General features: G+C 47.8%; 1 long non-coding RNA gene across 1 annotated transcript; it reads right to left on the reverse strand.

Moving 5' to 3' along the window:
* Positions 1–1,053: 1,053 nt before the first annotated feature.
* Positions 1,054–23,462, reverse strand: LOC110571425. Its single transcript, XR_002479783.1, has 4 exons — positions 23,371–23,462; positions 9,087–9,363; positions 2,022–2,084; positions 1,054–1,075 (listed from the first exon to the last, which is right to left on the reverse strand). It is a non-coding gene; the product is annotated as an uncharacterized LOC110571425 (long non-coding RNA).
* Positions 23,463–26,575: the final 3,113 nt, after the last annotated feature.

A 26,575-nucleotide genomic window follows, 5' to 3' on the forward strand; every position in this document is an offset into this window, starting at 1 on the left:
CAAGTGTCTGACTCTTGAGCTCAGCTCAAGTCTCAAGCTCAGGGTCGTGAGTTCAAGCCCTGTGTTGAGCTCCACACTGAGCGTGGAGCCTATTTAATTAAAAAAAAAGAAAGAAAGAAAGAAAGAAAAAGAGAGAGGGAAACAAGCCATAAGTGACTCTTAATGACAGAGAACAAACTGGGGGTTGATGGAGGAGGATGGGTGGGGGATGGGCCAGAAGGGTGATGGGCATTAAGGGGGCACTGGTGATGAGCACTGGGTGTTGTATGTGGGTGATGAATCACTGGATTCTACTCCAGAAACCAATATTGCCCTGTATGTTAATTAACAAAATTTAAATTAAAAAAACCAAACAAACAGTAATACTGTATAGATGGAGAGCCGAACTATAGCAATATCTGGTTTTCAAAAGAGATCACAAGCTATCCAAGTAAAAAATTCTCATAAAGTTGCTTCTGGAAAGATAAATTTCTTTTTAAAAAAATTATGGTAAAATATACAAAAATTTACCACTTCAAATAACCATTTTAGAGGATACAATTCAGTGGCATTAAGTATATTCACACTACCACCCATCTCCAGAACGTTCTCATCTTTCCCAACTGAAACTCCGTACCCATTAAACACTAACTCCCCATTCCCCATTTCCCTCAGCCCCGGCAACCACCATATTACTTTCTGCCTCTATGAACTTGATACTCTAGGTATCTCATACAAGTGAATCGTACAATATTTGTCCTTTTATCAGTGTCTTATTTCACTTAGCATAATGTCCTCAAGATTCATCATGTGCATGTGCCAGAATTTCCCTCCTTTGAAGGTTGAATAATATTTCATCATATGTACATGCCACATTTTGTTTATTCACTCATCCACTGATAGACCTTTGGGCTGCTTTCATCTCTGCGCTACCGTGAATAAAGCTGCTATAAACACGACCTCTTTGAGACACTGCTTTCGCTTCTTCTGGGTGTAAATCCAGAAGTGGAATTGCTGGATCCTATGGTACTTCTATGTTAATGTTTGGACGAGCCTCCATACTGTCTTCCACAGCGGCTGTACCAGTTTGCATCCCCTGCAACAACCAAGAATTCTAATTTCTCTGTATCCTTGACAACACTTACTATTCTCTGTTTTTCTTTCTTTTTTCATAGTAACCATCCTAATGGGCATGAGGTAGTATCTCCTTGTGGTTTTGATTTACAGTTCCCTATTGGTCACTAAAGTTGAGCAAAAATAAATGTTTTTAATATGTTTTTTCAGCTTGGGGGACCTGGGTGACTCGGTTGGGTGTCCCAACTCTTGATTTCAGCTCAGGTCATGTCGGGGTCAGGGATCAAGCTCTACATCGGGCTCTGTGCTCAGCAGGGAGTTTGCTTCAGATTCTCTCTCCCTCCCTTTCTGCCCCTCCCCCTACTCTCTAAATAAATAATAAAATCTTCAAAAAATATGTCTTTTCAGCTTGTTAAGGCAATATAGCATGTACTATAGAAAATTTCAAAAATACAGAAACAAAAATTACAGAAAAGCACAGGAATACGCAGGAGGGAAAAAAACTTATGTGTAATCCAGTTACCTACAGATAAACACTGTCAACATTTTGGGACTATCCCTCCAGTCTCTTTGTCTGCAGAAGTACATTTTTATGGCACAAATTCATCTTATTTAGCAGCTCCCCACCCAGCAGACGCACCTCAGGAAGAAAACTTTCTTTGTTCAGTGAATTATTTGCTAAGTTCCTGGAGGGGTATGTTGGAGGAAAAATGTGTATCATTGGTTTTGAGTTGATTACCAGGTTTTTGTTTTGCTGAGATGGCATATAACAAAGGGCAGGAGGCAGAGTGTTCGGGCACAGGTCAGGTGGTGATGGTGCTAGTGATGGTGGAAGGGAAGCATGCGGACAGTGAAGACGGACCACTGACATGGGGTGAGAATTTTGGAGGAAAGAACAGGTGTCCATAGAGGAATTTGGTTACATTTTGTCTCCATACAAAATTTACAATAAAATCTGTATTGCTCACCAGAAGGTGGTGGAGTATATTTGCAAACGCGGTCATCATGAAGGTGCCAGAAGGAGAGCATGGCTGCAGAAGAACAAGAACAAATGTTAAAATAGAAGGAGACATAGCTTATATACTTATAGACACGGGCATTTGGAAACTTGGACTGATATTATGCACACTGTTCTTGAGCTTTTTCCCATGTAATTTAATAACCTTCTAGAACATTCTTTCTGGGCAAGACTGTGAACTAGTTATCAAAAATCTACTTTTTCTTCCTGGCCCCCTTTGCAGTGAGATGTGGTCAGGTGACTGAGCTTGAGCCAAAGGAGAGTGGAAATAGTCTGTACCATTTCTGGGCCAAAGTTTTTAGGAAGGAGAGGTGCCCCTTCATCCTCCTTCCCCTTCTGCCAGCTTGATGAAGAAAATGAGCCCTAGGAGATGGGGGAGCCAAAAGGTGGAGGGAACCTGGTTTCCTGAAAAACTAGTGGAACCAAGTGGGAGAGCCAACTGCTGACCAGAAACACTTGCTTCAGATTGTCATGAGAGTGAAAAATACATTTTTATTTATAACAGCATAGTCTGTCCTACCTCATATGCCATCAGTAAATGCAACTTAATTACCCGATATGCTATTGTTAGACAGTTGGAATGGATAAACTGCATTTTGAGATGTAAAATTGTGTTTCAGTTCAACTGCCCAGTTGTTGGGTGTAGCAGATAAAATGCTTTTGGCTACAAGTAACAGAAAACCGAATTAAAACTCATAAACAAGGAGGGACTTATTGGCTAACTGGGAGTCCAAAGGTACAGTGAAAGGCTCTGATTGCTACAATGACATGAGGACTCTCTTTCTTCCTACTTCCCTTCTCTTTCACACCCAGTGTGGGTTGCCTCCTAGGGCTAACTCCCTGGTAACTGTAGGAGGCCTGGCAGCAGCGAGGTCCACATGCTGCCTTATTCCTATGAAACAGGAAAGATGGTTTCCCACAATCAACTAATAGCAGCTCAAAGCTTTGTGCTGACTGGCTCATCCCTGAACCAAACTCTGTGACCACCACAATGGGACTGCCCGTGGTCTAGACTGATCAGGGCTATACGCTGGAGCTGAAGGTAGGCTTGGGCCCAGCCATACCACATAGCTGTCACCAACAGTGCTTATTTCTATATAGGGACAGAGAGCCTGGATTGCTCAGATACAGAGAAGAAAGTCGCCTGATTCTAGCTTTCTCTGAAACAGACTAAAGCTCCTTTGGAGACACTAAATAAAAATCAGGTAATTTCCCCCCTTATATGCATTGAAATATGTCTTTGACAAAATTACTTTCTGCAAAAAAGACAAGAAGATTGAAACCATGAAAGAGGTTGATGATTTAAAGGCAAGGACACAGAGTCAACAACCAGGGGAAAATTAAATGACTTGGAAATAAAGTCCAGATAGCTCAGAAAGAATATTTTATAGGAGGCACTTTTATGGTGGGATGGCACAAAGTAGAAGGAAAGAGGACAGTGGCATATCCCGACATCGTGTGCAGGATATTTAAGTTCAAACTTGTTTCTCAGTCTGTTCCCTCTCTGTGATTGGAATACTTTGCTCACTTATCAAGCAAATTAAGCATGACTGTCAAGGACACGGTATCTATGCTAAGTTCAGGCTACATATGCTGATCTTGGCTCTTCCTCCAGACAGTGTAAATTCTTTTTCCTGGACATCATACCATGTTCTAGAAATAAAAGAGAGGTAGTTAGGTGAACGCTTTTTTGCCCTAGTCTGTATTACTCGTCCTCTAAGACAGGAATTAGAATGTTTTACTTATTGGTTCAGAGAGGAACTGGGCCAATTATTTTAACGCACACAAAAAATAATTCTTTTCAGCCCAGACGCTCTTTGATTGACTTAAAACCCCTGCGTGTAAAATCTGCACAAACAAAAGAAATGTGAAAAGATCTGCTATAATAAGATTAAGTTCAAATGACAAGGCAGGTGTTGAATTTAAAATTAATTGGTAATGCCAACCCCCAAAATGGTCTAATTCACCTTCTCTGTTGCTTTATAGGGAGAACACAAGCAAGAGAGCCTGTTTTTCTGCCCTAAATCCTTTCCAATCTCTCTAGTGCAATCCTTAGAATCCAGTTCAATTTCTACTCCTTCCCTGGACTCTTCCTGGACTACTCCAACCCTTGTCTTCAGACTGTTTGGCACTCACTGAAACGGTACCAAAGAATAGGGGTTAAAATCTCAGACTATGATGTCAGACCTGCAATCAACGTAGATCCTCAGTCCGCTCCTGGGACCTGGGGCTCTGCCACTCTGAAAAATGACTGCGAGGATAAAATGAAGTCATGCTGGATGAGAAGCAGTCAATAAATGTCAGCTATTATTAATATGTTAATATTTTATGGAGAGTCTCCTCCCCCTGGCTTGGAGTAACACAACATTGGGCAGATAGTATCTGCTCGACCTATCCCTGTTGCATGGGACAGAAGGGAATTGAAAATGTTTTCCAAAGTGGAGGATGGTTGTAGACTGGGTTGGACAGAAAGGCCAAGGGCTTTTTTTTTATATCGAAACACATTTTTTATGTCAAAAGGGCAAGGGTCACACCATTCCAAAACGGGCCTGCAGCGACTACTCCATAATGTAGCACGAAGCATCTACCAACTCCAGTGACTGAAAGAAACCCCAGGACCACTGCTATCAGAGAGAGAAGTTAAAAAGCGGCTGTGAATGTCAACATACTGTTCAAAAGAGCACTGCAAGTGAGAACTTTCTGTTTGATGGCTGGCCAAACAGAAATTGGGGTCTTGTTGGAATTTCACCATGGGCCAAACTCACAAAAATTTTATTTGTTAGATTGTAATGGGTTTGGAGAGGAGAGGTGATGCTTAACGTTTTTAAGGGAACAACAGATTTTCAATCACCTAAGAGTCAATAAATAAGCCACTTACAAAGGATCTTTGTGTCTTTGTTAATTGAAACAAATCTGTTAGGCCCCAGAGTGAACAATACAAGCTCACCAGCACTCGAACTTGGCATGATGGAAGTTTCTTTCTTTCTCAAACACAAAAGTTGATTGCTTATTCATGGCCAGTGGTAAGAGCCTGGACCAGAAGATGATGTAAACCAGCCTCAAAGCTTTGACTGTTTTCCACTAGGCAAGATCTGGGGAAAGTTACCTACTCTCTCCAGGTATCTATTTCCTCATCTGGGAAATGGGAATAATAATTCTCCCTACTTCGAATGGTTGCCATTAAACAAGCCAATCCATGTAAAGAACTCAGCCCAGTATCTGCCATGTAACAACTGTCCAATAAATGCAAGCAATTACAGTAATAATTATTCCACAATTCAGATTTCTTACTATTTTTATTTAGAGCTATCTTCAAGCGCTGTTTAACCACATCTTTGCATGAAATTTGTTGGAGACAGCACTTGGCTGTTTTAAGGAATTTGCATTTTTTTAACCAATAAATCTTCTGACTGTTGCTCTGTGGATATCAAGACAGACGGTGGAATGACTTACTACAGTTGCATGGCTAGAACCCAGGTCTCCCTGGGGCAGGCAATCTGCCCGGGTCTCCCCCTCAAGAACGCTGAGGAGAAGGGTTGTCACGGACACTGTGTAGGAGACGGCAGAATTAGACCCAAAGGTGAGGGAAATTGATATAATTTACAATTGCTTACTTGAGATATCAGCTCCTCTTCCAAACTGAGATGTTTTCCTACCCTCAGCAAAACACACTTCAATTTCTTCTCTGACTTGAGAAAACTTCTATAAATCAAATAACTACCAAACCATCTATGCCCTTGAACCGAATCTGGGAAACCATGAGTTATGATGTTATACACCTAATACAGCGAGAGTGAGCTTAAAGTAATGCTCCTTAGAGACCTTGACAGAATAGGTGCTTTTTGTGTGTGTTCTCAGGTGATGTCACTGGGGAGCGCCAAGAGTTGTGATAAGGGTCCTGAGCAGCGACGGACTGTGCCTCTCATCTGGGCCCTTGGTGAACGAGGACCCCTCCGTGAGGCCACGCTCCAGGCATTTCTGCTTGTAAAAGGAAGCACAGACACTTGACCTGCACGAGGACTGGAATTCCCATGTCAGCCTCGTTATAAGAAGGCTCTAACTCCGGACAGCCCCCGACGGGCCCTAGTGAGCCACCGAGAACGCAGTGAGCTAGGAAGACGTGGTGCCGCCCGCTGGGAGCTGACGGCCCAGTGGAAAGGACAGCAGCTAAATTATCGGGCAGACCTGAATTAATTACAACTATAGTGAGTACCGTGAAGTACAGAGCAGTACTGGATTTTATACTGGGACCTATGGGTTAGGCATGAAATTGAAAACACATTTTTTTCTATCGAAATAAGCACAGATACATGATGTGGAACGCAAACTTTGCTTCCGTTTTAAAGATAAAGCTGGGGACAGCTGAGAAATAACCCATTTCCCCCGGGTGGGACTGGCTGTGTCTCCCCAGGGTTCGGGGATGAGGCTTCAAGTAGCTTGGCGTGGCTGAGCAGGCGGTTTGAGTAGCCCCGGCTGGGGCACAAGGGCTTGGTCTCTGAGGGTGAAGCCCTCTGAAGAAATGAGGAGGACCCACAGGCCGGCTGCGGGCAGCCCATGGCCAGGAGATACCTGGCCCGATTGGCAGCCACCAACTGGCCACAGCTCTCTCAAAACCCTTCATGCAGCTTTCAGACTGTCTTCTCAGACCAGGCTGCCCCTCTTGTTCTAAGTTGTCACCTAATCTTCACTCGGGGGGGGGGGGGTGTGCGTGTGTGTGTGCGCGCGCATGCAAGAGAGAGAGAGAGGAAGAGAGAGGGTGAGAGAATGGGGAGGGTTGGGGGAGACGGAGAAGAGGAGAGGAAACACACTTCTGGCTCACTCCCCTTTCCTTCTGTATTCTGTTCATCCCTCTCTTTGGGCAACTGTCAACTCGTCTGCTAGTTCTCTGTTTTCAGTCCATCCCCCTGGACACAGCGGGCTCAAAGGCAGCGGCCAGATAATGTCAGCCATGGATGGACCTTGAGGGCAGTATACTAAGTGAAATAAGTCAGACAAAGAAAGACAAATACTGTATGATCCCACCTGTATGTGGAATCTAAAAAGCTGAACTCACAGAAACAGATTAGAATGGTCGTTGTTAGGGAAAGAAATGGGGAGATGTTGGTCAAAGGGTACAAACTTCCAGTTACCAGAGGAAAAAGTTCTGGGGATCTAATGTACAGCATCATGACTATAGTTAATACTGTGCTGTATACTTGACAGTTGCTGAAAGTAGATCTTAAATGTTCTCACCACACACATACACACACACAAAGAAATTATGTGAGGTGATGGATGTGTTAGCTTCCCTTGCCGTGGTGGTTATTATGCAACATACATACATACATATATATATGTATATATATATAAAATCATCATATTGTACAGCTTAAAGTTACATGTCAATTATAACTCAATAAAGCTAGGGGGAAAACCCCAAAAATCAAAATTAAGAGAGAATGTCCAGATTGGAAGCAAATAGAGACACACCTTACAAGTTGTCTCCCTGACAAGTTTTCCGCAGCAGAATCCCCCTATCTGTGACACTCAGACTTCACTAAGCATACATCTCTCTCCAATACAATGTGCTTTGGACCAAGATTTATATAGAAAATTTTATTTGTACATCCCCTAAATTCAATATAACATTTTAAACAAAGTCGTATGTGTGCGGGATGGGGGGAGTTCTCTAGTTACTTTCCAAATATAATTGGAAGAATATCAGAATCACATGCAGATGTTGCAAAAAGCACTCAGTGTCAACAAAGGGATTGAGTCAGATATTGATGATACTCAGGTCACATGACTACACACATGCAAATATCTGTGAAAAGTCATATTCACTCTTTGGTCATCAGGAAGCAACCTTTGGTGCAACTGACATGCTAATTTGTTACACATAGTTCCTGAAACTGACATGCTAATTTGTTACACATATTGACATTGTTCTGTATTTTAGGAAATTGGTTGGTAGTGATGAATTGATAGGAGAGGAGCTGCTGTAACATTTCACTCAGTGTCTGGTTTTTAGGAAAGTTCCTGATGGTAAATGAGAAATGCTTGTATTCACAACCAGTAGTACAAAGGATTAATATCGAGAAAATATATCAAATAGCTCATTCAAATGTGAAGGGAAAAACAACCACTAGAGAACGGGTAAAGAGTGGAAATGGACAACTCACAACAGAAAAACATGTGAAATTAGACAATAAACACAAGCAATACTCAACCTCACGGATAAAGAAGGAAACGCATTAAATACAATAAAATAATGAACTACCACTTTTAAATTTTATCATATCAACCAAAAAAAGAAAAAGTTTGATAATATTAAGAGTTGTTGAGGATGTAGGAAATCAGGCTCTTTTACATCGCTGATGGCTGTGTGTGTTGATGAAGGCATTTTTTTTCAGATTTTATTTATCTGAGAGAGACAGAGATAGTGATAGAAATAGAGAGAGCATGAGCTGGGAGGAGAGGGAGAAGCAGGCTCCCCACTGGGCAAGGAGCCCGATTGGGATTTGATCCCAAGAACCCAGGATCATGACCTGAGCCGAAGGCAGATGCTTAACCAACTGAGCCACCCAGGTGTCCTGATGAAGGCATTTTTTAAGGCAAATTGGCAATATCTTTTAAAGCTGTCATGTACACATGCTCTACTTTAACAATTTATTTCTAGAAAACTGTTACTCAGAAATACACGTGTGCACAAATATATGTGTCTGTATGAGGATAATTATCATGGCATTATTTATAGTAGCAAACAATTTTGAAAATATCCAAAAGTACACCAACAATGTAAAGGTATTACAGCATGAAATGCTGCACAGTTGTTAGAAAGAGCAGGATAGACTTATATGTACTGAAGTGGAAAGGTCCCTGAGACATATGAAGTGAACAGAGAAAGGTACAGAGCAATATGCATAATATTCCATGTTTATGTATATGCCTCTCCCTATATAAATATAAATAAATAAATGGAGAGAGAGACACACAAATATGTAAGAAAACGGACTGAACTGTTGAGAGCAGTTACCTCTGGGAAAGAAGTCATCCTAGGAGGAGGTGGTGATGTGTTCTCATTCACTAAACGTTTCAGTTTCTTTCCTGTGTCACGCTCTTCTCTGTAGGAGGATATATCCCCATGCTGTTGACCTTAGGAATGGCTATATGACTTGCTTTAGTCAGAGAAGTGATGTTGGTCACTTTTGTGCTGAGTTCTGGAAGTCAGGGCACCATTTGCCTTGTCCTTTTCTTTCTGCCACGAGATTGACAATGCTCCAGATAGTTAGGTTTTTCCATCAGCTTTGGTTCTGGAGTGAAGAAGGCAAGGAACACCGCTGTAGGGGACTCAGAGAAAACATGCAGTGTGAATAAGAAATATGCACTTGTGGCTACAGGCCACTGAGATTTGGGGATGTTTGTTACTATAGTATAACGTGACCTATTCTGACTGATACAAAAAGAGGAAGACTTCTACAGGTTTTTCTCTGTGTGTTTCTCTATTGCCTGAGCATTAAATATGTGTATGTGTATATATATTCATGTATTACTTGTATAATAAACTAGTTTTAAAAAATTGACATCTTCGCAAAATGACTTACAAGTGACTGCATGTCAAGGACCTATGGGATTGTTGACAAATAAAAATTGCGAAGTTCAATCCTAGGATTCCAAGGGCAATGTTGAAGTGCCTGCCCGAGACCGGCAGGCCGATACACCATGGCTACAGGCTACAGTGCTGTGAAAACGTGGTAGTTAGTTGGACATGTAAGAATTCTTCTTGTGTACAGTAGTGGGGGAGATCAGGGCAGGAAACAGCTACCCATTCAACCACAGGGTCAAAGGCATCCCAATAAACGGTGAGACCACAGTGATTGCTCTTTTTTTTTTTTTAAGATTGATTTACTTAAGAGAACGAGAAAGAGAGAGTGCATGAGTGGAGGGAGGGGCAGGGGGAGAGGGAGAGAATCTCAAGCCGACTCCATGCTGAGCACAGAGTTCAGTTGCAGGGTTCAACTGCAGGACCCTAAGACCATGACCTGAGCTGAAATCAAGAGTTGGCCACTTAACCAACTGAGCCGCTCAGGCGCCGCGCAGTGGTTGCTTTTATAGCTATTGGAAGACACTGTTCTTCAGCAGTAAAGAGAGAGTGACAATTACTGCTGATTCACAGGTGTCTGAATATGTCTGTTTCTTTGGATGTATCCTGAACACAAAGAATCTGACAACACTGATCCAGAAATTATAAGTCATTGCATTGCATGCTTATTTCCTAGTGGCTGCTGCCCCTTTCCAGACTCTCCACACTCACTCAGAGACTGAGCCCCTCCTCTCAGTAGGTACTCTAATTGCAGTCAGCAGTATGGGTACCATCTTTGTTCGCAAACTCACAGCCATGCTGAGGCAGATCCGTGACAAATCTACACCCAGAGGCAGGGCTAACAATAACAGCAGTAGTAACTCTTTCTCAAGGGAGTGGTAGTTTCCAAGCACGGTGCCCTGTATACAATTTCTAAGTCTCAAAAAAGATCCTGCAAGCCAAGTGTACTACCCCTACTTTTTCAGATGAGAAAATGGAAGTTGAGAGAAATTAAGGAACCCTCTTCAGTTCTGACACGCAGTAGATAGGGGTCAGTCTCAAGGTCTTCTTGTTGTCTACAGCAAGTCACCTCCTCTTAAAGGGAGTTATTAATAATAGCTCAGGGCAGGGGGTGGCTAAGCTTCGAATCCGAGCTTTAACATTCAGAGTACCGTGCAGAGATCCAGCCTCTTGTTTCTGCTGTCCTCAGAGAGCGAGGCAGCGCCCTGGTTAGTGGCCAGCCCAGCAATCTGACTTAGGTTAGTTATGGTTAGCATTCCTCCCATTTCTGCCTGTACCGCCTCCTTCTTCTAGTGCTGGAAGTAAACATCTTGTTTGCTTGAGGCATGAGGGTGGGGGTGAGGGAAGTCTTCACAATAGCTCTGCTGTTGTGCAAAGGATTCTGGAAGAGGCAGATCTAGTTGTGGTGACACGGGGGACTCCAAGGTCCAACTCCTCAAGTCCCTTCTGTGACTGAGGTTAGGGAATTGGTCACAGCTATTTGCCCTCAGCTCAGTACCCTGTTTAACATTCTTCCTGGTTAAGCACTCAGCACAGAGAAATGCCCTAAGAAATCTAACTCAGGTCTGTTCTCAGTTACTTAAGGAAGTTTAACCTGAATGAGGATATGGCAAGGCTCCCAGTCCCAAAACTGCTTTCACATGGGGCTCGTTTTCCCACCCAGCAGGAGAGTAGAGAACAGTAAGTGGAGAAGGTTTCACCAGAAGAGCCTAAAAGAGCCTGAAAGCCCGAACAAGAGGCCTTGGGGATGGTCTCCTTTCCTGGGCTCAGCTCTGGGGCTGAGGGTGCTGGGCTCAGTTGCCCTTGGGTCCACAATTCGACAAGGTCCCCCCGAGCACCCAGAATAGAGCCAGGAGCTGCTTAGCCAGATGAGAGAAATTCTAGACAACCTACAGGATGGCAAGTCAGATTCCGGTGAGTGGCTCAGCTCCAGACTGTGCATGGAAGTAAGGAAAAAAGACTTGGCCCTGGGGTCAAGCATGGTGCTGAAAGGAGAATAGGAACTAAGTGTTGAATGAACAAAAACACAAACAAGGTGTACAGGGAAGGACATGCGCATTGGAAAACTCTATATACTGGATGTTTTCACAGTCTTTGGAGGGCCTGCTTTCTAGAAGGCTCATACTGAGGTAAATTCATGTGACCTTTGGTATTGTCTTAGTCAGTTCAGACTGCTATAACAAAATACCACAGTCTGACAGATTTCTCACAGTTCTGGAGGTTGGAGTCCAAGATCAAGGTGTGGGCTAGGTCAGTTCCTTGTGAGAGCCCTCTTCCTGACTTGAAGCTGGCCACCTTCTCCCTGTGCCTTCACATGATGGAGGTAAAGAGCTCTGGCCTCTCCACCTCTTCTTATAAGGATGTCAGTCCCACTGTGGGAGCCTCACCCTCATGACCTTATGTAAACCTAATCACCTCCTGAAGGACCCCTCTTCCAAATACCATCACAATGCAGGTTAGCCATTCTCGTGGAACATAAACATTCAGTCCATAACAGTAGTGTATTAAGATTACACGTTTGGGGGACCTGCTTTTTACAGAAGTTTGATCACTGAGGTCGACAGAATTCTAAGACGGCTCCCAAGATTCTTGCCCCCACAGTGTGCATGTCCTGTATAATCTCTTTCCTGGAGATGGGTGGGCCTGACCTAATCAGTTGAGCTCCTTAAAAGAGAGTCTAGAGGTCCCAGATGGAAGAAGGCAGAGAGATTGGAAGCATGAGAGAGATTTTGCTGGGGCCTTGAAGGAACTAACAGCTATGTTGTGAGAGAGCCTGTGGAAGGGGACATATGGTGAGATGTGGGAGGCTTCTAGGTCCTGAGGGCAGTGCCCAGAGATAGCCAACAAAAAAATGGGAACCTCAGTCCTACAACCAAAGGCAACTAAATTCTGCCCAAAGCTATGTGAGTGCAGAAGAGGACCCCATGCTGCAGATGTGGTTCCTCCCAGCTGACACCTGGATTTCAGCCTCCTGAGACCGGGAGCAGAGAACACAGCCACACCATGACAGGGTTTCTGATCAACAGACCTGAATGATCATAAATCTGCACTGTCTCAAACCAATAAAGTTTACTGTAATTTGTTACACAGCATAGAAAACTAATACAATCTCCTTTCTGCAACAGATCAGTCCAGACCTCTGGGTCCCTTTGTCTTCTTAAAAACAGCTTCTATTTGGTTGTTCATTACATTTCCCCCTTATATGAATAAACCACTTCCTTTCCATTTTCTTTTTCTTTTCTACCAGTTCCTTCGGGAATTTACATAGTAATTAAGATCCGCTGTGCACACGCTGTTATTTTTTTAACACTATTTAACACAGAAAGCTCTATTACGTCCTTCCTAACCCCTACAAAGCATTTCCAGGGCATGCATCACTGTGAGGCTGTTGTCTTCCTCCTTCTCAACAATTGTTGGGGGCCCCCAAAGATGAACATTGTGTTTATTACGTTAACAGCGAGACAGAAGCCCAAACAACCTGCTGCTGGGCTTTTAAATATAGCAGCAGTCTCTTCTGGGCTTGATGAAGAGCCACTTCAAATGTCTCCTAATTTCAGCAAGTTTCTGGTCTATAGAATAAAAAGTCTAAAAATGGCTCTGAACATATTTAAGTGCACTCGCAGGACCCCCGCCCCAGCCACGCTGCCGCACGCAGGCAAGCGGGCCCTCAGGGCTCTTGGGCTTTGCAGGCAGCCTCTCAAGGACTGTTGCCCGGGTGTGAGATGCTGTCAGGGGAGAAAATGGGGAAGGCACGGATGTGGAGCCGTTCCAGGCCGGCACCACAGTCATGTGACGCAGTGGCAGCGTCCTCCCTCCCTCGGTTCCCTGTTCTCATTGGCCGGACCATTAGCGGTTGTATTCTTGCAGAGGACTCTTCGCTGCATTTGAGAACCCAGTCGATCCGGAGGCAATGTCCCGGCTTGGGCAATCCATTGAGTAAAGTCTGTGCGGCTTCCTTGACCACCCCAGGTCGGTTTTATTCTCAGGCCCCAACTCCCCGCTTCAGTGCCTCTCACCTCCCCCTTCACCCCGAATCTCTGGGTTTAGCCCACGGGGAAAAGAGTGCCTCTTTCCTCACTTCTAGCCACCTCCTGGGCTGACTGGCTGGGCTCCTCTCAAATCCACAGTGTGGCCGGGGAGATGGACCCCACCGTTTGGCCAGTCCACTTCTAGAGCAGGAGGATGAGGACACAAGCGCTGCGAGTGGGGGACGGGTGCGTCCCTGGCAGAAAATCAGCGTGCTGTTACCAGAAGAGGGTGGAATGGATGCTAGAATAGGGCACCTGAGGCCCTCTAGCCACCTGCCCTATTCTAAAGCAGGATAGGGTTGGGGACACTTCCGGCCTGGAGAGGCAATCGGGACCAAAGGATCTCTGCCCACTCTATGCTTCCACTGAGCCACCCAGAATCCTACGCGTTTATCCGTCCATGTGTATGCACCTCACCCAGCTCACCAGCCCACAAGTAGGATCAAGGTATACATTTATAGCACATTTTTTTTCTCTGCCTGGGCCCTCCAATTTCCTCGCACCCTCAAGGTGGTAGGAATTTCTGTGCCCCTGAACTACATGCAAAAGAAAAGTACCGATTTGTTTTGCCCAATGTTATTTATATTGGGATCTATTTTAAAACCACTCTAATATAGAACAGTACACTTTAAAATGTATCCTAGTGGGATTATCTATTTGATTAATGATACTTAAACCATGAATTTTATATTTAACCTAAGGAATGTGATTGATCCATTTATGTATTAAACTTGTATTTATTGAATATTGAGTAAGTGTTGGGATCCAAGGGAAACAAAGATATTCGACACTTCTCCAAAAATTTACAATCTAGTAGATAAAATAAGTGCATAGCACAAAAATAGGAAATACGGTTCTATGTTAGAATCCATCTGTTTCTTTAAAAAGACAGCTTACTCTATGTTCACCTAACTCGTAGCTTGAGGGGTTTAACTGAAATTAGGAAAGGTTCTGCTCAGGTATCTGATATAAAAAAGGCCACTTGGCAGCTCTGAATTCCAGGAAAGATTCTGGAAGTTGGGGAGAGAGCTGTAGTGTTGAAAGGAAGCCTTTTGCTTCAAAATGAAGAATCTCTTGACCGCTCTGAAAGAAGCTATGTGAAACCCAATGAAGAAAATGACTCAATCCTTGATTGTTTGGCTTTTAACAAGAGCAAGGCCTAAGGGAAAGAACAACACATAGGCTTATCAACGGCACATTAACCATTTGGAGAACCTGTTGGTCAATAGATTGTGCAAAAGAACCCATTAAAGAAAATTAGTCATATGAAGTCGGAACAGAGAGTACAGGTGAGGGGATACGTACTGGGCCTTAACAGTGTCTGCTGAAGTCACATCGTGGGTCCTGAGTTTGAACATCTCTAAGAAGGGCCCTGGTCGGCCTCTCTTTGGTCAAATGACTCTCTTGGACCGGTTAACTGGGGCCCAGGGGAAAGGTTATGTCATACAAAAGAGCTGATGAGTCTCTAGAAGCCATGCTTGGTTGGGGAAGGAACTGTGCAGAGGGTACACCACCTGGGGATAGGGTAGGGGTGCAGGTGGAGAAGAGCTGGTCAGACAAAATCATGGGTCCGGCCTGCCAGAAGTTAGCTGGGGACATGTCAGTAGCTCAACTTCCATTTCCTGCCACTCAGCATTGAGTTTCTCTTGCTGCTTCTAGGGCTCAAATATTAAACCTCCGCTCTAAAGCACAAGCCAAGGATGAGGCAACAAATGCCTGCTTGGACTGCTGAAGCTGGGTAATGTCTTCAGCCTCGTACCACGTGAGTCCCCACTTGTATAGCCTGCCCCAGTCACTCAGTCTTTCTCAAACTGGACCCCTTAGGTGCTGGGGTCCTTACCCTGCACCTGGCCTGTGTTCCAAGCTTCGCCATGTCCTGGCGGGCATCCCTGACACTTCCCGGATCCCACGGCTGCCCCCTTCCGGCTGCAGTTCACGGAGGCCTGCTTACCCCTCCACAAAGGCTGCCTTCAAGACAAAGCTCCATGTGAAGGTTTTGCAGAGCTCTGATGGAGGAGTGAAAGAAGAGACTGAGGGAGTCAGTGTTCCCGGAGGCAGTCAGCACCAAAACATTCTGGGAGAGCTGGGTGACACCAAAAGACCATCTGGGGACTTCTTACTTTTTTCCTGACTTCCTCTCCTCTCCATACTCCTGGCATAGGGAATTTGAGCTGGCTGGAGTGGGTGAGCGTGGTGAAATATGGAAAAAAAAAAAAAAATCAAATCAAGACTTGGCAGCCTCAAACCCCAGAATAACGAAATCTTACTGTGGATCCAGCTGTAGATATTTGGCTAGTTTAGGAGACTGCTTGAAAGCTACATGCAATGTATAAATCACAAGGCAAGCAACAGTCTGCCCTCCAGCGCTTTCCATCTTCCTGGAGGCGACCCTTCAGAAACCTGCATGGGGTTCTTTGCCATCTCCTGCCCTTCCCAGGGGACTATAGGGTGAAAAGAGGACATGAGCCAAGCCTGCCAGTAGACCAGCAGTGCCGATTACTTCTTAGACCAGTGAAATCCCCTCTGAAGTTGTAAAAAGACAGCCTAGCATCTGTGCAGTTTCCAGAATTCCCAGGGACAACCTCTGAGACAGAGGCCACAGCCCATGTGTCAGACCAGAATGCTAACATGGCAGCACCAGAAAGGTTTCTCCTACTCTCTAGGGGGTGGAGAAATGATCAAAACATCCAGTTTTTAAAACCCCAGGAATATGAGGAGGCATCAATCTCTAATCCCTGGTCTTTAGAAAAAACATCACTAGACTTTTTTTTTTTAACGCTAACTCTCAAAAGGAAGGGGGTGGCCGAGATGGTGCTAAAGCCCCAGACATTTCTTGGTTCTTTTTGTTCCGAGTGTAGACAGTCAACTGCCGGGTTTTGGTGGGGGCAGTGTGGCACAGTAGGAAAAAGATGGATCTAGAAGGCAGGCAACCGGGAGGGATCCCAGCTGGGCATTTCTTAGCTGCGTGACCTTGGATAGTTTGTATGACCTTTTGAGCCTTAATTTCCCTTATCTAGAAAATGGACACACTAATAGAATCTCCCCGATGTGAAAAATTAAACAAACTCGCAGACTCTCAGCTCATTGCTTGGCGCACGGGGGAATCCAAGGAAGACAAGTGTTTTGGGAGAGGGAGAGCGTAAAAGGTGGAACAGGGTGAAAGCAGGATCTTAGGAAGGTGTCGTGACTGAGCCACACCCATGTCACAGAAAGCTCTTTGAGGTTCTGCCTTCGTCAGGCTCATCCCACACCAAGCATGGGCCTCCTGGAGAGCAGGCCTTCAGGAAGTGTTTGCTACCTGGGCCTGGGCCCCGGTGAGGGAGAGGCTTGCAGGAGGGGAAGGCAGGCAGGCGAGAAAGGACGGAGAAGCAGGCGTGAGGCAGCGGTGGGGATGAAGGACAATACAGTGACAAAGCCTGAATGGTGGAAAGTGCCCTGTCTTTAGAGCCCCCATAAAATTAATGGATTTGTGATAGAATCATTTCCAAAGTGCTTTGGAAGCCAGATGGACGCTTATGTCATTGTTTATACTGCAAGCTTAAGTGAAAATAATGAGCCCCATTCCTGCCTGCAGGGAACGTTCTGGTTCCGCCATCGTTTTTGCCTTTCTCTGTCTAGCCTTGCTGAGATGGGGCCTTCCCAGACGCCCTTGTGACTTGCTACCTGCTCTGTGAGGCTGTCTGGGCAGCTAGTGCGGGGGAAAGCGCTTCGAGGTAGAGTGGGGCAGGGAGGGCCCACCCACACACATCCCACCTCTCCTGGCAGACGGGCGCAAAACCCCAAAAGCGAACCAAATTCTGAGGCTCGGCGCCTGGGGCGGGGGGGCTTTGAAGGCTGTCTGAGGAGCCATAGTTAGACATGACCGTCGTTGGAGACCCAGACCGCTGCACAGATAGGTTAATGGCTGGTGTGGGGAGGAGAAAACACCAGACCCAGAGATATGGCAGGGTCCTCCCCCCTGCTTTGCATCTCACCCTCTGTTGGGCCCATTAACCTGTCTGGACCTTCATTTCTCCCCTGCAAGCGTCCCTGCCCCCACCTGTGGTTAAGATGACCTTTAGCCTGTCTTCCCAAGCTCTACGGCCCAGATTTTTACCTGGCATGGATTTCAGCCTATCTGGCATGACATTTCTTTTTATCCTTTAGTTAATTGTGTATACAACTCTTGACACAGCAGATTATAAGCTCTTCGAGGGCAGGGATTGGTGGGAAACACAGTTCATAGTTATCCATTTTTATTCACTCAACAAGTATTGGCCAAGCCCCCCAGGGACTGTGCTAAATGTCTAAAAATGGAGCAGTGAGCAACTCAGATGAAAATCCCTGCTCTCAGAGTTCTCCTTCTGGTGTGGAAGGCAGATAATAATGACAAAACATAACCTAAGCAAGAAAAATAAAAGCAGGGCTCCTGCATCACACAACTCCAGGGGGCGCTATTCCTACAGAATACACTGCTAATGGTGCTCCCTGGATTATGCAAGAGCAGTTGCGCTGGTGATAGGCTATCCCCAGGGTCTGGCCCAACGCCTGATACATGGTAAGCATTCTGGCAACATTTATTAAAGAGTAAGTAAAGGCGTAAATGAGTGGTCTTTCTGCATGCAGTAACATCTTTTCATATCTGACCATATCCATTTTTCTCTCCTTTCTGCATATGCTTCTTGCATGCTCCTGCTTGAGGTTAGGCAGGGCCACGAGACTAAGTCTGTTCCATGACCAGCAGAAGTGCCAGGATTCACTTCTGGGCGGGTGCCTGGCCCTCTCCAGCTTTTTCTGCTGCTGCCCCAGTGACCAAGGTAGCTACAAGATGTGGATTCTCTATCATCGGAGCCCCTGAGTGATTCTGTGGAGAACAGATCTTCAGAGGAATCATTTGCAGGCTAAGCCTTTGTTATGTTCCGTTAAGGCACAGAGACTTTGGGGTTGTTTGCTCTCTCGGTAGATACTAATCTATTCTGACTAATGCTCCCACCCGCTGATGAGCTCTTTCAAGTTCAGGCCCCTGGGCCACTTATTGGGCCCAGCACAGGGGTGATCAGCAAATGCTAAAAACAAAACCTGATAGACAAAAGAGTAATGCACATTGATGATTAAGTATTATCAGTGCCTTTTCCTTCAGCTGGAATCCCCCAGCTCTTCAGTAATGGACTCCAGTGGGCCCTGGGCCTGGCCACCTTGACCGGCTTGTTCACTGCCAATGGGTGGGTTTCCTTCTACCCCCAAGGTCCTCTCTGCAGTGGGGGAGGTAATGCTGCCCTTTTCCACATAGGAAAAAACACACCAGTTTCTTTCCATGGGATGCAAACAATCTGGAGGAAGGACATGATTTAGGAAAACTCTAGCCCCCCACCATGTTGAGCAATTGGGGTCTTCGCCCATCCAAGCCCCCCAGTGTGGCTCACACAAAACAGAGAGAGATCCTCACAGCTGTGCTCTGAGTATGGTCAGAGATATGGACCAAAACATTCCCTCCCTCACAGGGTCAGGAAGACACTGCTTGGATCCATTTCCTTAGACCAGGGATTATCAAACCTGGCATGTATCTGTATCACCTGGAGGGCTTGTGCAAACAGTCTGTCAGCCCTCACCTCCAGAGTTTGAGACACAGTGCATCTGGGGTGGGGTCTGAGAATTTGCATTTCTAGTAAGTTCCCACATGATGCTGCCGCTGCTGATCCATCCCTTAGACTGTGATGCTCGGTCTCTCAAAGCCAAGGTTAAGTGTGATACCTTGAGAGTAACACTATAACCTGCTACCATCCATTAACGGTAGAGGATGCATGCCTTCTTTCAGATTACCCAGATCGGGAAGAGGGAAAGGTAAGTTTCAGGGAGGGGAGGGGAGGGCCTGGGAAAGAATCCAGAGTGAGGGTTGCTGCCCAGAGGGGAGGGCAGACGTGTATCATACAGGAAGGTCCCGGGATGAGAGCCAGAAGGAACCTGGGGCCGATCTGGGTGTAGAGGTGGCCAGGGAAAACATGTTTGAGAGCTGGTCATTGGGTGGTAAAAAGAGCACTGGACTTGGAGTTCGGAAACTTGCAGTCCTCTCCCATAGGGCCTTGCAGCTGCTGGCCGCCACCAGGGTGAGCCACTCTGGAGGCATCTGAAGCCGATCTCTAACATCTCCCACTGGTAGAGCCCGCCCAGTTTCTGTGCCCAGGGCACCATCAGCACCAGGCCTGAGACCCAGCGTGGGAAACCTCCAGACAGTGCAAAGCGCTCTGCCATCCTCTTGCCGACTTCTTACCCGCGCTCCTGGCAGGGTTGTGCTGTGCCAAGGGTTAGCGTGGGTGGCCGTGACTCACTCAGCCTCGCGCGGAAGCAGATGCTGCCAGCGCTGCCACGGAAACAGGCTAAATCCATCCCAGTCCCGGTAGGGGGCAGAGAACAAGCTGCCTGCAGCCAGTGAGTCGGGGCCGCGCTGGTTCCGCCGTGGGTGCAGCCGGGGAAGCAGCGAGCACAGCCTGTACCGTGCTGGCCCCGGCTCTGCCCCCGGAGCTGGGCTGGGGGCAGCGGCAACAGGAGCTGGTGCAGGGATTGGAGCATGTGACCAGGGGCAGACAGGAGGCTGTGTGTGCTCGGGGCACAGACTGTGCGATGTTTATGCTTATTGGGGTGGGGGAAAGAGATGAGACCCTCACTCTTGACTTTCTTCCTGCACTTTTTGGAAAGGTCTAACTCCTCTGAAGCTGCTCCCTTGCTAGACAATGTGGAGCTGCCCTCCCTCCCAGCTGGCCAGAAATATTACCACCACCGCCCCCCCCCGCCCACTGAGAAGGGGAAACTGAGGCCAGAGGTTGCAATGGCCTAAGCAAAGTCCCACAGCTTTCAGAGGCAGAGTCAGGCTGGGCTCCTGATACCCTGAACACTGGACCCTCATTGTTTCCACTGGACACTGCCTCCCCAGGAAACAATCTGCTGGGGCAGGGGTGGGAGGGCTCTGGTGTCAGAGAATTGCTTGCCATTTCTCCATTCTTCCATTGCCACTTTGGGAAATGGAAAGGTCTTCCTGATTGCTTTATCATGAATATCTGCTCTTCAAAGCAGTGGATGGTACCATTAATAACACACTCTGCTTTTCCTAAGAGCAGCAGTGAGTCTCCAGCCAGCTCGCCCCACCTTCATCAGCTCCTAAGCTGGGCCAGTGAGTTTCCACCTGCCCTACCAGCTAGCCAGCGGAAACCCCGAGTTTCCTGTTTGCCCAATATCCTATCATTACCGAGTTAGGAACAGAGCCAGAGCTGGGTGTCCTAGGTTTGTAGACCAGCTTCCCCTACCCCCGTGCATGTCCTACCTGGTGATTCTCGTGCCATTTCCCCAGGTGCCCCCTTTCTATTCCCAGCAGAGGCTCACAACTGGGTGTGGTGGCATCCACACATCTTTATGCCTGGAGGCCCCTCAGCCCCACCACAGCCACTGCCCCCTTCCCCAAGCCCCTGCTGCGGGGGGCGGGTGGCTGGGAGCAACCTTCCGCTTCCTTTTCATGGTGGAGTAAAGGCCTTTCCCTGCCCTCCCTGTGTCTTTGATCCATCGTGTCCTTTCTCCTAATTGCTCAACTTCGGCCTTTCTGTGAGCTCCTCCTCAGTCTGTAAACATGCTTCTGTCTCTCTCACGAGAAAAAGCAATGAAACGAACAGGTCACTCTCCTTCCCTAACCGAAGAGCTGCTTCTTAAAGTGGCCTGAGGTTGTCTTCTCCCCTTTCCTACCTCCGAAGAGTTCCAAGTGTCTCCCTGGGAAGCCCAGCTCTTCCTCCTCGCTGGCTGCCCCGCCACCTGCTGGTGTCCCCCGCCCCCCGCCCCCCCCCCCGCCCCGTGGTCATATCAACACCTGACGCGGTCTCTGATATCCCCAACCTGTCTGGACCTCAGGGCACCAGAGAGGGCTGGGGTCCTCCCACCCCTGCCGCCAGGCATCTTCTCTCCATCAAGCAGTTAGACTTGTGCTCAGCCTTCCGGACCCATCCCCTTGAGCTCCAGCCTTTGCCCTCCTTATCCTCCCCTGCCCCCAAACCGGGCTCTCCCCCAGTCTATAGGACCAGCTAAAAAAAAGGGATATCTGTTATCCCCTTCATCTCTTCGGGCTTTTTCCCTACCAAAAATATTTTATCCTCCCCAAGTTAAAGGAGACAATCTCCCCTGCTTGGGAGAGACACAGGCAGGGACTGGAGGGTGTGTAGGGTGGGGAGGAGAGCAGGGGGCTCCTGCGGGGGCGCTGGGAGCAGGAGCCTACAGCCAACAGGGCCCTTCTGCACTGGGTCAATTCTTACGAAACGGAGCAGAATCCTAAAAAAAGAGACCACTACAGAGTAGAAGGAGAGGGTCTCATTCTGTCTTGAAGCTGAAGGGTAGCTTTGAAAGAGGTGGGAGAAAATGTTTCCTTTGATCATAGTCTAAGAACCACCTGGAAGGCCGGGCGGACTCGTCTCTTCCCAGCTTTGCCGGGTCAGATGTCCTGTGAGGGCACCACGCTTCCCTGCCTGAGCACCTGCACCACGACGGCGAGTGGCCCGCCCCACCGCCGCCCTCCTCCCTGTGCCACTCTGCAGGGCAGGGAGGTGGCTCCCACTGGAGTCAGCCCGCTGAGACCCAAGGCAGAAAGGGCCTGTGCCTTCGGTCAATGCACTTCGCGGACTCTGAAGCTCTCAACTCAAGGTGCCCCTGAAAATGGCAAGCAATTCTCTGACACCAGAGCCCAGGCTGTCAGCTGGCCAACTCCCATCCCAGGAGAAGACTTGGCCAGGCTTCTGGAGACGGCACAGAAAACCCAACACACTGAGCAGCCCCACATAGATTCTTTCCAAAGCCGCTTGGCATTCACCAAAATGCAGACTGTCACATTTCAGAGGGGACAGTCCTGCTTGCTTAGGCAGGACTACTATCAGATGACCCACCTGTGAGGCTTGACGAGTTCCCAGAGCAGAAGGCTCCCTGGGGGACTAGGAATCTATAGAAGGGACTTTGGGAAATGGAAAGGTCTTCCTGATTTTGATCTGAAATCTGCCTCCTTGTAACTTCCACCCACCTGATTCCGCTCACTGGTCCTTGGAAGAAAATGTCTCATCACGCATCGAATTGGTCTTATGGTAGGTAGCTAGAGGAGGCGAGGATGGGCTTGTTTGCCTCTTTTCTAGAATGAGGATGCCTCGGGAGGCCAAGGAGTTGTGAAAAAGCTACAGGGGGAGCTGGTGAGAGAACGAAAGTGTCTCCACTCTTCAGGCCAGTCCCTTCCATTAACCTGCGGTTCTTCATCCTTGCCAGGTGTTTCTGAGCACCTACCACACACATCTGGAACGCTGGAAGCCTAGGACCCCCTTGCCCCTTTCCAGAGAGTCCTCAATTCCAGCTTGTCCAGTGTGTACACACACACACACACACACACACACACACACACACGATTCACAGCACATGCTCAGCCAGCAGCCGGGGTGGCTCATCTTCACCCAGGAAGGTCAGTCTGGAAAACCAGGTTTCTTCCTTACTTTCAGCTGCACACACACCCCCTTCCCCCCCACCACAGGCCAACAGGCAGGAAAGGGACCATGTGGAGAAGCTGTTCTTAATCAAAGAGAAGGGTCTGAACTTGAAGGAGAAGGGCCTGGAGAAGAGTTTGGAAATGACAGCCGTCAGTGCTGGGCTTGGAAAGACGGCAGAGAGAGAGCTCGTGGGTGTGTGGGTGGGAGGGTGCTCACCGGTGCCAAGGCTGAGTCGTGTGGCAGCAGGGAAGGCGGGGAGCAGGGCCCTGAGTGGTGCCAGAGCTGCAAACCAGAACCGCAAGGCCTGGTCTCCACAAAGGCAGGTCCTAGCAACTTCCAAGCCCTTGGCCGGGCTCCACCCCCAGAGATGTGCCCTCATCCTTCTTAAAGGCACGGTGCTCCAATTCCCGTGTCCGGCTGAATATCTAGCCCGCAGCATTAGTGCTCAGTCCTCCAGGCTTCGTTTTCTCTCCCTTGGGTGGCAACATTGACTCTACCAAATCCTTTAGGGAAGAGAGACCCAGGCTCTATGCTCTGCAGCTTGTGGATGCAAGAACTGACATCTTCTCTCATGGACCAAATGTGTCTCCCCCTACCCCCAAATTCGTATGTTGAGGCCCTACCCCTCAGTGTGGTTGGTATTAGAAGGGGGGCCTCCGGGAGGTAATTAGGTTTAGATGCGGTCTGGAGGGTGGAGACCCCATCGTGGGATTAGGGTCCGAAGAAGCAGTCAGACCAGAACTTTCTCTTGCCGCCATGTGAAGACACAGAACGGCAGCCCGGCACCTGCGAGCCAGGAAACAGATCCTTGACCAGGATCCAAATTTGCCAGCACCTTGATCTTGGACTTCTCAGCCTCCAGAACTGAGAGAGATAAATGCCTCTAGTTTCTAAGCCACCAGGTCTGTGGTATTCTGTTAGAGCAGCCTGAGCTAAGACAGCCTCTCAGATGCTCAGAAGGAGAATCTGCAAAGATTTGATAACCCAAAGAGCACTGCAGAGAAGGCCAGATGTGCCAAGCTCCGTTTCTCATGGTGGAAGGGGCAGGGAAAGAGAACTGTCATCTCTGTGCAGGCCGCCTTTGGCCCTGATCTCTGGCTGTCACCAAGCTGAAGGGCGAGTGTTGGAATCCAGGGCTCCCGGTATGGATCTGACAAAAGACGGTTCCAGAAGAGGTGAATATTCCCAAGTAATAGTGGGCTGTGGAATTCCAGACAGGTGCGAAATGAAAGTTAGACCCAGGCACTCGTCCCGTCTTTGCCACGAATAGCTGTGCAGCCTTGGGAAATCACCGCTCCTCTCTGAACTTGGGTTATTTCATCTCCCACCCGAGGATAAAACCTGGTCCGCTCCACCTTCTTCAAGGAGGGCTGTAATCTGACATATATGAAGGCACTTTGAAAAAAATGTAAATAGAAGGATGAATTTTTTTTTTGAGAGAGAGCACGCTTAGTTAGCACTGGAGAAACCAAGAAAGGCTTCAAGGAGGAGGAACCAAGGAGGAGCCAGGTGGCCTGGACAGATGCCATTCATAATGACAGTTTCATCTGGGCCAAGGCAGAGAGTTCCTATGTGAGATCCTGGGAGGAGACAGGGACACTAGGAGGCTGAGTCAGAGGGGTGGATACACAGAGGCGCACAGGACCATAGACAGATCCCTAGCCCAGTGGAGCCAGGGTAAGAGGCTCAAATCAGCGTCGCTGAGCCTAGAGCCCAGACCAGGTAAGGGTAGGATCTGCTTGCAGATAGCTCCAGAGTAACTAAGCTTTCCAGGTGAGCCATGGATCCCCGGCCTATAGTTTTGGCTCGGTGTCACAGGCCATGGGATGTGGGGCACGTAGGATGAGCCTACTGACTGAAAGGACCAGGTGAAGTGCAGACAGTGGGGAGGATTTCAGGATGTGGAGAGATCCTGGGTGATGGGTGGGAAGGGAGTGGGCTCAAATTCCAGCAACGGTATGGTGACATGACAGGCCCGGGCTGGGAAGACAAAGTCTGGAAATGCGGCCCAGTGTCACGTGGGCATATTTGGGGGGGGTGGGGGTCAAAATGAAAAGCAAGGATGGAAAGCCAGGTAAGGCCAGGGCTTGGTGCCCACCAAGAAATGTGGACTTTTTCCTACAGGCAATGGGGGGCCATTGGCTGGTTTTGAGAGTATCTTGATAGGGCTGGTTACCCGCAACAGTGTGGGAAACTCAAGGCAAAAATGACAATTTGGCAAGAAGTAACAGAGAGAATTACTAGAGCAGAGGTTGTAGAGAATAAAGGACAGCAGGGTGATTGGCTCCACAATCAATCGTCGCCAAGTAGTGACACCTCTGAAAGGACTTTCCTTGTTCTGGGAGCTTCTACCATTTCTGCCCCCTTCCTAACAGCACTCAGGTTTCCTTTTGAGGCATTAACTCTTCCCAGATACAGCCTGACAGGGCCTATCCCTAGCTCAGGAGCAAGCCTGTGCCTCTAGCTGGGCCGATCTGCAAGGCCTCCCTGGAACCCGAATCTCCACAGAATGAAACGAAAAAGGTGAAGGGTAGGATTCTGCTCTCCCACGCACTCTGTCCACCATAAGGCCATTCTTGTCTATCCTGCTTCTTAGGCCTTGGAGTGGCCCAGATTCCCATCTATTTCCAAGCCTGGCTCTTCAGACTTCTATCAATTCTGTAAAAATCTGGTATCCTTCAAAGAAATCCTCCTTGGCCAGGAAAACTAAGCTACTTACAACCGAGAAATCCTAACTGAGTGACCAGCCTTAGGGATCCACTTCTAGCCTCTGTGTTTTGGCTCTTTTCCTTCCATATCCTGACTTCTTCCCCAGTGGGACCTGGCCTTAGCAGCCCAAGACCAGAGAAGGAAAGCCCAGGGTTGGGGTTCTAATTGTGCCCATTGCTTAACCATCCTTGAGGTGTGGAAGTAAAATCATGTACAGGCCAGCAGCCTCCACTCCTTAGTTAAACAGAGTGGAGGAAAAAACTCCTAAAGATGGCAGAAAAAACAGTACTTCTCAAAGCCAGGCATCCTGTTAGGGTGCAGACTGCATGGCTGGGTCTGGGTCTGGGCCTGGAATTCTGCATTTTTGACCTGGCCCCCATTGAGGTCGATGCTCCTGGTGCTCGCGACTTGCATACTTTGCTAGCAAACTCTACATGGTGTACACCAGGTGGCAGAGAAGGCATTTAGGCAATTTAGCAGACCTCTGGTAATCAAAACAGCTGTTTGAGTAGAGTCCCTGGGGTGAAAGCCAGGTTACCGTGAGCTGAGAGGGGTGGGTGTTGGAGGGAGAGCGGATGACAGAGCAGGTAGAGCTCCCGGCCTGCGACATTACCTGCCCACCTCAGCATGTCGGAGGGCCGTGCTTCTCAGAGGGGTGCCCTGGAGAAGTATGTAGCCATGCTTGTCAGGGAGGACAGAAACATGGAAGCCT

This window comes from Neomonachus schauinslandi, chromosome 9 (assembly GCF_002201575.2).
Source record: "Neomonachus schauinslandi chromosome 9, ASM220157v2, whole genome shotgun sequence".
Lineage (NCBI taxonomy): Eukaryota > Metazoa > Chordata > Mammalia > Carnivora > Phocidae > Neomonachus > Neomonachus schauinslandi.